Source organism: Ambystoma mexicanum, chromosome 1q (genome assembly GCF_040938575.1).
Source record: "Ambystoma mexicanum isolate Mex_15411 chromosome 1q, UKY_AmexF1_1, whole genome shotgun sequence".
Classification (NCBI taxonomy): Eukaryota; Metazoa; Chordata; class Amphibia; order Caudata; family Ambystomatidae; genus Ambystoma; species Ambystoma mexicanum.
The window spans coordinates 195,246,817-195,261,072 of NC_090922.1; positions in this window are offsets into that span (position 1 = coordinate 195,246,817).

Here is a 14,256-nt window from a genome sequence, read left to right on the forward strand (position 1 = left end):
TCCAATCAATTTGTTTTCCAAATGCCACGAAGCTCTAGGGGCGGACTTGTTCTTTTTGCCCATGATCATTATCTTCGTTTTTCCTGTGTTGATTTGGAGCTTGTTTTTGTTGATGTACTCCAATAGATTTGTTAAATGGCGTTTGAGGCCAATCAGAGTCTGGTCCATCACAGTGATGTCATCTGCGTAGAGGATTCTTGGGACTTGAGTTCCTCCAACCTTCGGTGGAAATGCCTTCACGACTTCCATTGATTCCTTATAGTCTCCAATAAAGGCAGTGAACAGTGCCGGGGCCAGAGGGTATCCCTGCTTTACCCCCCTCTTTATTGGGATGCTTTCTGATAAAGTGCCGTTTCCATTTAGCTTTACCCGCATCAATGTTTTCGAGTATAGAGCTTTCATCGGATCCATGATGTTATCTGGGCAGTTTGCCACTGAAAGTTTGTTCCAAAGCAGCTATCGTGAGGTCTATGAAGGCTAAATAAGTTTCTGAGGTCCCTTCTAGTACCTTGCTCTTCAAAAGGCTGAGGATCAGGATGTTAATTCACCCTACCCTCTCTCTGGCTCCTTCTTCTTCACCTCCGCAGGGCGTACCTCTGATCTGTGCCCCTCCCCGGAAGTCTTTCAAGGATGGCAACCCTCTCCACATTGCCACTCTCAACTCTTGCTCTGCCGTCAAACATTCCTCTGATATCTGTCGCCTTCTTGAGGAACTGAAGCTTGACGTCCTCGGTCTCACCGAGACATGGTTCACAGCCAGCTCTGTCACCAGCTTTGACACACTCCTACCTGACGGTTACAAGATCCTCTCCTTGCCCAGGCCCAACCGTGCTGGGGGGGTGTGGCCCTTATCTTCCCTGAGTGGATTCCTGCCACTGTCACTCCTACACAGACCTACTCCTCCTTTGAATGCCTCGTCTGGCGACTCTCTCTCTCTCCTAGCCATTCCCTGACCGTGGCTACTATCTATCGGCCACCTGGTCAAATTTCCTCCTTCCTCTCTGAATGGGCTGACCTCTCCTCCTCACTCCTGTCCTCAACCACTCAACTTCTCTTTCTTGGAGACTTCAATATCCACCTTGATGCCTCCTGTCCTCCCTCTGGACTCTTTTGCAACCTCTGCGACTCTCTCTCACTCTCTATTCTCCCGTCTAGGCCGACCCATTCTGCAGGGCACACTCTTGATGCCCTGATCTCTTCTGACCTTCCCCTCTCTGTCCCTCTCTCCACTCCTCTCTCCTGGAGCGATCACTTTCTCCTATCCTCCCACCTCACCTTCCCTACCCCACAGGCAAAGTCACCCTCATCACTGCCACCCACCTTCACGGTCATCCGACCCATGAAGCGCGTGTCAGTTGAGGCTTTCGCTACCACCTTCTCGCTCCCCCTTCCCCCTTCGGCTGACTCACACCCTGACACAGCCCTCTCCACTCTCCACTCTGCTATATCTGATACCCTTGATATCCTTGCCCCTGTCATGAGAATCCGCCTGAAGCCCAAAGCCAAATGTAACTCCTGGTATGACTCGGATCTCGTCACCCTTAAACGCAAGTGCAGGGTGGCAGAGAGGAAATGGCGTGCTTCATGTTCATCCTCTGACAAACTGGCCTGCCGCCTGCTCCAAAGGCAATACCGGCTCTCCGTTCTCACTAAGAAAAGAGCCCTTATCCAAGCCCGCATCTCTGCGCCATCTAACAATTCGGCTGAACTCTTTAAAATCTGCAAGGAGCTGGCCAACCCTGCTGCAGTCTCCACCTCTCCTGTCCCCTTCTAGGCCCTCTGCGCGGCATTGGCCTCTCACTTTATTTAAAAAACTCAGGACATCCTGTCCTCACTCTCCTCCTATCACCTCCCTCCCTGCTCTCCCTCTGGCCCTTCTGCAGCCACCCCTCCTCCCTCCTTCTCTGCCTTTCCCCTTTTTTCTGCTGAGGAGGTTTCGAGACAAGTCCGATCTATGAAAGTCTCGTCAAAACAGGTCCAACCCTGTTCCTCCAAAACTATCAAGGACTCCCTGGCTCCTGCCCTGGCTCCTGCCCTGGCTGACTTCTGCAATCACTCCTTCGCCTCTGGAGTCTTCCCATCCCCCCTCAAGCACTCCCTTGTGCACCCCCTTCTTAAGAAACCCTCTCCCGACCTCTCCTCCCCAGCTAACTATCACCCAATCTCTATCACTCCCTTCCTGGGCAAGCTCCTTGAGAAACTGGCCATCTCCCAGCTTAATCTCCATGCTGAATCTGTTGGTAGTCTTCATGACCATCAGTCTGGCTTCAGAGCTGCCAGAAGCACAGAAACTGCTCAACTGAACATCTGTGAGGACCTGCTCTCAAACCTTGACTCTAACACCCCTTGTGTTCTCATTTTGCTCGACCTCTCTTCTGCCTTTGACACTGTCAACCACACCATCCTGCTTAACCGTCTCCGTGATAACCTGGGTATCACTGGTCAGGCTCTGGCGTGGCTGACCTCCTTCCTCTCCAATCGACCCTCCCAGGTCCAACTGGGTTCCTTCCTCTCTGACATCTTTTTCTCTACCTGTGGTGTCCCCCAGGGATCTAACCTCTCCCCCTGGCTGTTCAACCAGTATCTGGCACTTCTTGCTCACCGCATCGCCGCTCTCTGTCCCAACTTTCAGTGCTACGCGGATGATACCCAGCTCATTTTCAGGCTACCCTCGGCCTCCTCTTCCCCTTCCCTCATCTCTGGCTGTCTTTCTGCTATCCAGGAATGGTGTGCCGCCAACGACCTCTACCTTAACGCCAGTAAGACTGAGATTCTACTTATCGGCACACCTACTCCCTCCTTCCCTGCAGCTCTCTGGCCAGCCTCCCTTGGCCCTCTTCCTGCTCCTACCTGCAAGGCAAAAAACCTCAGGTTCATCTTCGACTCCACACTCTCTTTCTCTCCCCACATATCTGACGTCTCTAAGAAGTCACACAATCAGCTGCACCTCCTCAGAGGTATCCTTCCTTTCCTCTCCTTCCCCCAGAAGCTCACTGTCTCCAGAGCCCTGGTTCTCTCGAAGCTGGACTACTGTAACAGCCTCTGTCTAAATCTTCCTGCCTCTACTCTCCGCCCTTTGCAACTCATCCAGAACAGGACCGTGAGAATTGTCCTTGGCCTCAAGGACTGAAATCACTACACTGGCTCCCAGTGGCTGCAAGGATTAAGTTCAAAACCCTCTGCATTATCCACAAGGCCTTCTGGGGCCTTGGGCCAAAATACCTTCAACTCTCTCTTCCTAAATATCTTCCTTCTCGAGCTCTTCGCTCATCCACCTCAGCCGCTTCTCCAAGCAACAAGCTGGTCGTAGATCTCTCTCCGCAGCAGAGGCCTCCCTCTGGAACAGCCTTTCTGCCTCCCTGAAACTTGAGGAGAACCATCTCCGGTTCCGGAAGCACCTCAAAACCTTCCTCTTTGCCTCCGCTTTCTCTCCCTCTCCCCCCTGCTAAAATCACTGAACCTTCACTGAATCTGCAACTGGGTCACTCAACGATCTCGGTCCTTGGCCCAGCCACTCTTCCCTGCACTGCCTACCTGCACTACGGGACTGTCTCTGTATCCTACAGCCCCTTTGTCCCGGCACTTACCTTGCACTTGCCACCAGCTGGCCCTATTATTTATCTTGTATTCTACTAACCATGTACTGCACTTTCCTTGCACTTGCCACCAGCTGGCCCTATTATTTATCTTGTACTCTATGTACAATGTACTGCACTTTCCCCTCTCCCCTTCCCCTTGCACTTTTCCCAGTCCCCTCTACCCTTGCACTTGCGCGATCTGAATGACACCTGGCCTAGTAGGATCGTTGTCTGTCTCCCCTTGTTCCCCTCCCCCCTGCCTCGTCGCGCCTTGAAACACTTGTGTATGGGCACGTTACAAATGCCATATCATATCATATCAAGCCCCTAAATTCTTCTGAAAGCCAACTTGTAATGGAGCTGACTTTGCCCATTGTTGGAATTCATGGAGTAATAGCATGCCAAAGACTTTCCGTATACAATCTAAGAGCTCGATCGGCCTATAGTTTTGGATGGGTCTGCTGTATCACCCTTTTTAAAGATAGGGACCACCACAGATGAGGTCCATGAGCTCGGCACTGTTTTTGCATTGGCGCAGTTTTCAAAGACTTTGCTGATAAATGGTGCCCATTCATCTAGGAATGTTTTGAGGTCCATGTTTGTCACTCCATCCGGCTCTGGCGCACGTGGGGCTTTTAGTTTCCGTATAATTAATTTGATGTCCTCTTCATTTGAAAGATTGCACCATGGAGTATTGTTTTCTTGCCCTGCTGATTGTGTCAGCTCCTCTGAACCCTGAAAGAGGGCTGAGAAGTGCACTTTCCAAGTTTCTTCGTGCACGCAATTTGCTTGCAACGGTGCTGGATGCGCCCCTGAAGTTTTGATGAGAGACCAGAATTCTCCCGTGTTTTTACTCCCCAATTTGTTTAACATCTCTTCCGAGTCTTTTTGATACATAGATTTCCGATGGTTTCTCAACCACGCTCTGTATGATTTTGCTTCCATACTTGCTTCATTTAAGGCCATTGGGTGTTAATTTGTTTTGCTGTTCTTTTTAGGCGTCTTACCAAGGCTCTTTTTGCGACTAGAATCTTGTCATATTGATGGATGTTGGAATCGATTCCAGCAGGTTTTTTTCTAGTCTTGATTTTGTATGTGCTCAGTAGTGGCTGGTATTCGCGCATTACTACTTACTTCGATCCGTTTCTCTGTATTTGTTTTTGATAGTTGAGATTTCAGGTTTTTATTCTCTCTGCTGTCAATTTGAGGCGGTTTCCTTGCACATTAAGTTCAATTTGAGATTCACAATAGAGGGGCGCACGGTTTGGGATTACCAATGTGGCTTTCACGAGATTGTGGTCACTGGCTGCTGTCTTAATGATTTCAAAAGATATTGCCAGTTTTAGCAGATTGTCTGATGCAAAAATGTAATCAATAGTGGCGCTGAGAGTGTCTCTTTCCCAAGTTGGTTATCGGTTAGAGTTAGGGAATGCCTTATCCAAATTATAGCAGCCATGTGATGCCATTAGCTCTGACCACCTCTCCCCTCTTTCTTCAGCTGGAGTCGTGGCTTGTTGTTGTATGTCCACCGTGGGAGGACATCTAGCATTTAGGTCACCACATATTATCATGTGCTCCACTTTTAGGTCGGTGAGAAGATGATCCAATGTTTTCTCGATAGTCTTCAGAAAATCGTCGTCTGAGATGTTTTGGGCCATTCCAGTACACAGAGATTATTGCCACTCATAACTCTTTTGTTGCCTTAGTGTTCTGGTCAAACATAGTCCAGTTAGTCAATACTGGCAGATGGTTTAAGGATGCCGATACCATTTTTTGAATGCTGACTCCGCTGCCTGATCGAACCGCCAGGAGAATCCCAGCCGATGGACGGCCCAACGCACATTTTTTTGCAGACGAGAATTCAATGGAAAAACCATCAAGGTGGAGTTTTTCCAATAACAACGTTTCCTGCAGGGTTAAGATATCAAAGTTGCCCAGATTTACATCGCCCTTTTTCAGTAGATGTTGATAGCCCCGCGTGTTCCATGCACCCATCTGCAAAGAGGTGAGTGGCTGTGTATGCTCCTTCAATCTCCCCTTCACTCGAACCTCCTTGCCATGGGTTGCGGGTTGCTATTCTTGGCGTACACTGATAATGTTTTGGGTAACCATGCCCATAGTTGTTTCATGGGTGAGAGGGCTGTTTCTGTTTTGGCCGACTGTTGTCAGTTCGTAACTGATGCCAATGAATTAACTCGTGATTTAAGAGTTATTGACGCAGATATCGTCATTTTCTCCATGTTTTTTTCGGGCTCTTATCCATGCTCTTTAAAGTAGTTATGGACCCCTTGATGATTCATTTCTGTCCCCCGTTCCTTTGTTCCTTTGTGCACGTGGTTCTGATGGAATTCTGGTTTCTTTGGTGCTTCTATCTGAGGGCTTAGCCTTGTGTCGGGGTAATCTTGGCGAGCTATATAACTCTTCAGTTTTAGACGTATAACGGGTTGATTTGCTGCTTGGTGTCTTCGTCGACCCCCAATCCCTTCTGTCTGGTTTAGGGTTAGTGTCAGCTATAATGGATAGATGAAAGCCACGTTGTAAAAGCTCTTCTAAGGCCTTGTTGATTGAGTAGGGCTTGGCTGCCAACTTTATGTGGATGTAAGCCTTTGCAATCGACCCTCTGTGGCACGGCTCCACCCTCGTGTAGTCCTCTGCTCTCAAGCGTTTTAGTGTGGTAATGTTGTTGAAAATGTTTCTTACCGTCCTCCTATTAAGCACCATCTTCTCGCGATTTTTGTGCGATTGTTCTAGTTTCAGGGTTAGAATTTCCCGGACTGGCTCTTTCTTGCTCGATTTGTATAGAGTTTCTTTATCCTTTGAGGAATATCTTCTCTGCTTATGTTCTTTCTCAGTCGAGTCGGCCTCTCTTTGCTGGTAACTTCGTGCGTGATCGTGGTTGTCCGATGAACCTGACATTTTGTCTTTGTTCTTACCAAGTTCTTTGTGCTGTTCATTTGGATTCTGTGTTCCCCTGCTCTTTGAAGTTGTCACAGAGTTTGACTGATTTCGTTGCTTTCTTTTTGCTAGCTGTCTGCTCTGATGATATGACAAATTTTTGCTTTTTGTTGCTTTTTCGCTTTGATGATAGTCGGATTCATCTTCCGACTCGCTGTGTGAATACTGTGAGTAGTTCATGGCGGATTGATCCGCTAAGAAGTCGTTGATTGTTCTTGGAGAATTTACCACAGGTTTTCGATGACCTTTCTCCGCGGTGGCTTTGTTGGTGTCGTTTCTGGTTTGGGACATCTCTTTCTTTTTGTTCTTTTCTTTTTCTGTTTCTGAAAGTTACTTTGTGTTGCTTTCTGGTATTGAGCACGAAGACTTCTCTGGCTTCTTGGACAGTTTCAATAAGACTTCTTTGTTTGTCATTTCTGGTTTACTTATTTCTGTTTCCCTTTTCCGATAACCTTTCAATGTTTTCTGCTGTTGAGTTCTTTCGGCTGGTGGTTCCTTCCCTCTGGCTCTTTGCCAATGTAGTGCACTTCTTCAGAGAACTTGCCTTGAAGAAAAAGACCTCAGGTAAATTAAACTTAACACCTTCATTGTTTTGGAGGGGATTGAATATGCTGTAGTTACTTCCATTGAGGTCTTTCCGGGGTACCAGTTTAGATTGAGATTGCTCCGTTTGCGTGGATTGCGAGATATGCACCACCTTTATTGGCGACTCATTGTTTGCACTGTATTTAGTAATTTTGATTGGACTCACTGGTTTGCGTCTCATAGTTTGTCCAAGATTTTTTTCTTCGGTTTCACAAGCTTTTTTCTGGTCTGTAGCTGTTATATACCCTTCTAGGTATATGAGCTTGGTGTGCATCGTGGCTATCATCGTCACCTGATCTTTTAGACTTTCATTTATGGCCTCATAGAGTTTGCAGAAGGGGGCCAACACTATGGTGATTCCAGACATTATTTTGGTCATATTGGGTTTTTTTGTCAGGGTCTCCTTAGTCATTGGTGGCCATTGATCTCCATAGCTGTGGCGCCTCTGTAATAGAATTATGGAGGAATCCTGAGTGCTTGCCCTCGTAGGTGAGTAGTGTTTTGAGTGATTTGTGCCACTCTTGCGTGGTTCCAGTACGATATCATCTAGGGTTCTTTCCCTCCTTTGTCTCTGTGGTGTCATGATTTCTCTCTGCTTGTGTATTTCTTCCACCGGTTGTGAGTGTTCATTACTGCTCAATGCTACTCCTGTAGAACCGGCCCTCGTCTCTGAAGTTTCATTACTTTTACTTTTAGCCGGTTGGAGATCACTGAGTGGTGGTTCCTGCAGAGTTGTTGGAAGTGTTGGCGAACAGTTAGAACCAGTCTTTTTTAGTGAAAGATTTTGAGTACTCATGCTTTTTCTGTTTGACATCTCTTCTGAGATCACATCTGGTGAGTTTGTAGTAACAGCGTCTTGAAGACTCATGCTTTTACTGTTTGACGTCTCTCCTGAGGTCACATCTGGTGAATTTGTAATAACAATAGAGCTGTTTTTGTTGTCTTTTGGGGAGGTGTGGCTTGCCATTTCAGGCAATGGAGTGACAATACGCTGTTTTAATACAGTTTTTTTTTATTGACCAGGGGAGCACCTGTTTTCGTCATTTTTGGTGCCGGTGAGGGTTCCTTTATTGCTTCAAGAATCTCGGCATCAGAGAGCTCATCAAGATGGTCATGGTTTCTCTTTCTCTGATTCTTGAAAGCAGAATTCGCCGAAGTGCGCTGAGTCGCTTTTTGAAAGAATTTTTTGATTGAGGACACTTGCAGTTTTTTGTGCTTGGACAGTCGCCTGTGGGCTGAGTTTATTCTCCCCGGGCACTTGGGGCTTATGTTTCTGAAATTGGGCTGTCTATTTTGTTGTCCTTTGTTTGAGCCTTACTTTCAATTATTGAACTAATTGTCTTTTGGTGGTGTTTTAAGCTAACCACCTCCGGTGTCAAGTCTTGACATTTTTTTCACAGCATTGTCTGCGCCGCCCCCTCCTGACTCGAACTCGTGTAGTGCTAACGAGTCTGGAGCGGCGATGCATCCATTTCCAAACGCCTTCGGGGCCGCTTTAGAGTCGCTGGCCCCTCCCTGCGGACTGGAGCCGCGCCCGCTAAGCAAACTCGTGGTTTGTGGAGCAGCTGCGAGGGGCTGCAGAGGAGAGATCTGCGCTTCGGTGACCGGGAAGCTCGGGGTGGTGAGTACAGTGTCTACAGCCTCTGTGTTGTCAGGGTTCATTTTTCACTGTTTGTCCGCAGTCTCCGACATTAGGAGTTGCTTTGCTGAGACGTTTCAGAGAACGATGGGTTCTGAGGGAGGAGGTTCCCTGAGGATCACGAGTAACCTTGAACGGGTCGAGCGCGGGATTTCTCCCCGGCGACAGCCCTCCGGCTGCCGATGGGGAGGGTATACCCGCTACCAGATTCCGCTGATAATCGTTTGGTGCAGCAGTTTTGTCCTCTTTATCCTCTTCTTCCGCACATTGCACAGGCTTCAGCTGGGTTTCAACTAGTCAGTTTGTGCCGCCATTAATCTGAGCCATGGTTTGTAGTTTAGTTTGCGGCTGTGTTAAAAGTGAGAAATCTCCTTTTTGTGGATGCCTATTTGCACATAGCCTTGATGGTGCCGACTGAAGTCGGTTTCTGGCAGCTTGCTGTCCCGCTGGCGCTTCTTTCATGTCCAGTTGAAGTTTGGAACTGCGTAAGCGCCGTTTATCGCCCTCCCCTTCAGTATATTGGTTCTCCAGATGTTTGAGTGGGGTACTTGTGGTCGTGGTTTGAGACATGTCTAGCAGTCCTGTTGGCCTGACAAGGACTGCAAAGACTGCTCCAACCTCAGCGACAAGCTCCGCGGCTGCTCCGCGGTTCACAGGTGTATTTATGGTTCCTCCCACAAATGTTGAGGTAGAAAGCAGACTCAGAGCTGGAATGGAGCTGAGACACAGGGAAAAGAGCTGCCTGCAAAGACTGCTCCAACATCAGCGACAATGGTTATGTTGAGCTGGGCCTAGTCACTGCTGACAGTTGTGTTTATCAGAGCCTGTGTATGGTTATCTTTAGCAGGGCCTAATCAATGCTGATGGTTATGTTTTAGCAAGGCTTAATCACTGCTGACATTAATGTTTAGCAAGGCCTAGTCACTGCTGATGGTTATGCTGAGCAGGGCCTAGTCACTGTTGACAGTTGTATTTAGTAGAGCCTGCTGATCGTTATCTTTAGCAGGGCCTAGTCACTGCTGCCGGTTATGTATAGCATTTTCTAGTTGCAGCTGATATTGACATTTTGCTGGGGCTAGTCATGGCTGAGAGTAATGCTCAGCAGGGCCTCGTCACTGCTGACAGTTGTGTTTAGCAGAGCCTAGTCACTTCTGATGGTAATGTTTAGCAGGGCCTAGACACTTCTGATGGTTATGTTTAATAGAGCATAGCCACTGCTGACGGTTATGTTGAGCAAGACCTAGTCACTGCTGATGGTTATGTTGAACAGGGCGTGCTCTCAGTTGACATTTTAGTTTTTGTCGGTCTTAGTCACTACTGGCAGTTATGTTTGGCATGTGCTAGTCACAGTTGACGGAGAAGTTTAGTAGGGCCTAATTACTGCTCATGGTTATGTTTAGCACGTGTTAGTCACTGCTGACATTATTAACGTTTACCAGGACCTAATCACTGCTGACAGCCTAGTCACTGTTGATGGTTATGTTAAGCAGGGCCTAATCACTGCTAACATTTACGTTTAGCAGGGCATAGTCACTGCTGGTGGTTATGTTTAGCAGGGTGTAGTCACTGATGACAGTGAAGCTTAGTAGGGCCTAGTCACTGGTGATGGTTATTTTTTAGCACAGCCTAGTCACTGCTGATAGTCATTTATTTATTATTATTATTTTTGTATTAATGCGTTTCGGCCAAATATATGACTTTTCACATCCATGAGTAAGAAAAACACAAAATCCTTTCACAGCATAAACAAAAGGAATTTCATTTAGCTTGTTCCAGCCAGTCCTCAGGTTTTCGACTTCAATTCGATACTACATTATTAATCAAATCAAGAGTGTTTAGTACTTTTAAAAGTTAAATGGATAAAAATGTTTTGTGGCCTGAGGACAGTCTTTGCCAAATTCTTCCATCTGGAGCCAGTCCTCATTGTGAACAAAACGATAAAAGAAGGACCTCAGCAATTCTCAGGGTCCCATACACTCAATACGAATATGGCATAAAGATTGCTTAGTTTGGCCTTGGCATAGGGGACAGAGCTCATTGACTGCTTTCACAATTGCTCGGCTTGCCAAAATCTCCCCTGTAAGTAACAAGTTCAGGCGGAATCTCAAGAGGTCATTCCTTCTTCTATAATCTGCATCAGGTAGGCAGGCACAACCCCTTTTGATTTATCGAAAAAAGAATGGCTGCCATGGAGCTTCAAGGAGTGGACCACATCGATAGTTCTTACCCAATCCGTCTCTATTAGGGCCTTCTTTACTGTATGAGGATCAATGACCAAGTCCTTTACTGTTTTAGATGCCAAGCTCAGAATGTCCCACACCCTGACCATTCATTTCTTAAAGAAGGGATTGATCTGCCTGGTCTCCTCATGAAGCACCTCTACAAACAGGGATCTGGCCTGTGGACATTTAACAGAGCAATGTCATTGTAGCAATCTCCAATCCACACAGGCCTTTAAGGAATTCAGACCAAGCTCATAACGGAGTGCATTAATCGTAAGAGAGTGAGGGAGACATAGCACTTTCTTCCAACTCTCCCCTCCAGCCGCGCCCAATTTAAATTGCAAGTCTAAGATTCAATATCAGTGCTGTATAAGAAGGTTGGTAGAGCTTTGCCTTTATAGAATGTTATTAATGGCAGTATAGCAAATGTACAATATGGTCCTTTGATATTCTTCATTTGGCAAGAGATTTGGTCCACCTTGGCATTAAACCTGATCTCCACCAGTTTCATATGTGGGTGAGAGGTCAATCGAGAGCCCAGGTAAGTACACTCCTCTGTCAATTAAAAAAATCGGAAAGTTTAAGGACCATTTAACACCAACCCTTTTTTTGTTGGATAACTGAATCTCATAATCTTGGTCTTGGTAGGATTGATAAGAGGCTAATTTCTCTCTGCGTATCCACTTATCACCATCAGTAATCATTGTATGCCTTGCGGCGTAAAGTCTAAGACAAGCATGTCATCAGCATATGCTTGCCAGATGATCTTCTGAGTGCCAATCCTTGGACTAGCTAGTGCATGCTCGCTCAGGGACTCCAGCCTGTACCGAATAGTTGTGTTTTGGTGGAGGTGAACAATTTTTGCCAATAAACCTGTGGGGATTCCCCACGGTCTTAATTTACCCCAGAAACAAGATCTATTTACGGTATCGAAAGGTCAATCATGGCCATATAAAGGTGAATGTCCTGCTTTCCAAGAACAATCCCATTGCATATTTACAATAAGGCCATTAAGAAAGGTCGACATACCTTTCTTTAAGTCAATTTGGCATTTATCTAAAATGCAATTAGTTTCAGCCCAGCTTTCCTATTCCATGAGGACGGCCGCAATCAAAATCGTACTATCTGCAACAAGAAGGGCGATTGGACGATGCTTGGTAGGATCAGTCTAATCGCCCTTCTTATGGATCGGTATGATAACAGCCGTCTTCCAATTCTCCAGACAACTCCTCTGAGCTTTAATGTTCTGAAAGAAAAGAAAGAGGACCATTGACCATGAATCCAAATCGTATTTGAGGATCTGATTTGTCAGACCATTGGTTCCCGCTGCTCTTGATGTAGATTATTTTTTGGGGGGAATTTCCACTACCTCCAGTGGGGGACTGAGCACATTAGGAAGTTCATTAATCACTACTTTCCCCAGTTTACAGAACGGCACCTAAAATGCACTGACCAGAGCTCTTCGGGCACACAGTTACCTTGATATTGTTTTGGGCAACTTGCCCACTATTGACTGGTACTCATTGATATAAGGGTAGTCAACATGGACTCATCTTATCTTTGGAATTTTAACAGTCTATTGGAACGATTCAAGTTCATAAATACCAACAACAGTCGTTTTTTTCAAGCGTCATCTCAGAATTGACCTTACAGATTTCTTTTTAAATCTCAAGTTTTTCATGAGTTCTCTTTTCCGAGACCAGGTTTCCTGATCAAAACTATATTTGTGTTTTGTATGCACCATTTTTGTACCAATTTGTGGACTATCGAGATCCCATACAGAGGTTCTGAAATATTTTGGGTGGCAGGCCAAGGACAATTAATCCAAAGATAATAACATTGCAGTTTCTCTCAGATTCTGTAGGTTTATCACTCACACTTTCCTTACCACTAGCCCACTCCTCACATGATGATTCTGTCTGGGTCTTTACGGATTCGTCTGATGAGCTTTCCGGCTTTTCCCTCCAGACTGTCTTTGTCTTTGTCTTGACGATCTTATTCTTCTGTTTGAGGAAATAGGAGCGAGCTCCCCCGGAGGCCACTTTGCCTATAAGCAATTAGCCTGGCAGCGGGGACACCGGGGAGCCCACCCCATCCAGGGAAAAGCCTTGCCGAAAAACCCTGGAAGATTGTGTAGCTGTAGTTGGCAGGAAGTTGTCGGCGTGTATCCGTACTTCTTAGTGGATAAGGAAATAACGATCCAGTGCGGAACAGCACAAACAGTACAGTACTCCAAAGAACTTGGACAACGAAGTGTTCCCAGCAGAGAGCGTCTGATGGCAGATGAGACGCTGAAGCAGGAGTGAGTACTAGAAGGCAGCGCAGAGCGCGGGTAAACAGCGGAGGCAGAAAACAAACAGGTAAGCGGAATAAACGGGAGGAGGAAACCGCGAACAGCGGTAACGGAAAGACACGGGCAGGTGAACAGGGAAGGAAGGCATGGGGAACACAGAGAAACAACTGGAGGCAGAGCACAAGCGTGGTGTACTCACGTAGGCAGCAAGAAAGTTGCAACGCACAGGTGTTCTCCATTTTCAGGTACTTGTAGGCAGTTCAACAGAAAGACTAGACCGCACCTTGCAGTGACTCGGAGTCTAGTCCTTCTTCCATAGTGCCCATCTGCTCCATACTTTCCATGGGCGATATATGACAGTATGACCCCTTCTCAGCGATCCTCCTCCCGGTTTACCCGGGTGTAGCCGATGAAACCTTCGGATAAGTTGGGCTGCAGAGATGTGACTGACCGGTTCCCATGAACTCTCTGACCTTGGGTATCCTTTCCATAATACCAGATACTGTAAGGTGCCTTTCTTGTACCTTGAATCCAATAATCTGGATACTTCATACTCCTTCGATGTTTCAATGTGTAGGTTACCGGTTCCTCTCTTCCTTCTTTTTCGAGGATCTTCCACATATTCCTTTAGTAAAGAGGTGTGAAACACTGGATGTATCCTTTGGAGCTTTGCAGGAAGAGCCAATCGAAATGCAACTGGATTGATTTTGGCAGTAATCTTGAAAGGTCCGATAAAACGGGGAGAAACCTTTCCTTGATGTACCCATCTGAGCAAAAACTTGGTAGATAACCATACCTTGGTACCAATGTCCCATTGTGGATTGGGTCTTCGCTTGAGATCAGCCCACTTCTTGTTCTCTAGACGGAAGGTTTCAAGATTAGACCTGGTTCTTTTGTGAAGGGTCTGAAGGGTGTCCTAAAGATGGTCCACAGAGGGAATGTTAGTAGACACCGGACCAAACAGAGGAATGGGTCTAGGATGAA